Here is a 1,308-nt window from a genome sequence, read left to right on the forward strand (position 1 = left end):
CTGTTACAACCATGCGTGCTCCATTTACTAAGCCCTGTTCAGCGTTGTGGTTCTCATAGCCATGACAGTAGCGTGTTTCTTTAGTTCAAGCATATGTGGCGGCGATCCTGACGGATATAATGAATGTAAGAATTCTTCTATATACAACTGTTTGTCTGTCACCTCGTCGGACTTTATTGAGTCGCAACTGTAGAAAATGCGAAATGTGTTGGTAACTTCAAAGCAAATAAAATAGTATTCGTAATAAGATAACATGAAAACGATCTTTGTTATTCGTGATTAACAAGTTACCTTCGTGAAAAAGAGTTGTAAGCTGCGCATCCATGAAGCCCTTTTGTTTGTGATAGTCCTATGGGGAGGGGTTCCTCTTTCATCCCTCCCTTCCCCCCCCCCCCCCCTCTCGCTCTTTGGCTACATTTTTAGTTCAGTACTTTGCAAAACATGAAGCCTTGCAACAGCAATTATTTTTGTGAATGTCTGCTTCTTTGCAGCTGAGTTGCAGAGAGTCGTGACGATATTTCATTTAATAAATTGATCGAGAAAAGGTTTCAATACTGACAGATGGTAGTGCTCTGAGTTTGAAAATTGGGTTTGTTGGTCTGTTCAAAGCCTACCTGTGCACTGCTACAAATACAGAGTGCCGCTTGTAAGAATTGCCGGAAGTTTTCCATCGATTAGTAATAGTCTCTGTTTATCTACATCTACATGGATACTATGCAAATCACATTCAAGTATCTGGCAGAGGGTTCGTTGAACCACTTTCACGATTCTCTATTATTCCAATGTCGTATAGCGCGCGGAAAGAATGAACAACTATATCTTTCCGTACAAGCTCTGATTTCCCTTATTTTATCATGGTGATCATTCCTCCCTATGTAGACCGGTGTCAACAAAATATTTTCGCATTCGGAGGAGAAAGTTGGTTTCGTGAGAAGATCCCGTCGCAACGAAAAATGCCTTTCTTTTAATGATTTCCAGCCCAAATCCTGTATCATTTCTGTGACACTCTCTCCCATATTTCGCGATAATACAAAACGTGCTGCCTTTCTTTGAACTTTTTCGATGTACTCCGTGAGTCCTATCTGGTTAGTATCCCACACCGCGCAGCAGTATACTAAAAGATGACGGACAAGCGTATTGTAGGCAGTCTGCTTAGTAGGTCTGTTACATTTTCTAAGTGTCCTGCCAATAAAACGCAGTCTTTGGTTAGCCTTCCCCACAACATTTTCTGTGTGTTCCTTCCAATTTAACTTGTTCGGAAGTATAATACCTAGGTATTTAGTTGAATTTACGGCTTTTAGATTAGAC

This window comes from Schistocerca americana, chromosome 10, assembly GCF_021461395.2.
Source record: "Schistocerca americana isolate TAMUIC-IGC-003095 chromosome 10, iqSchAmer2.1, whole genome shotgun sequence".
Classification (NCBI taxonomy): Eukaryota; Metazoa; Arthropoda; class Insecta; order Orthoptera; family Acrididae; genus Schistocerca; species Schistocerca americana.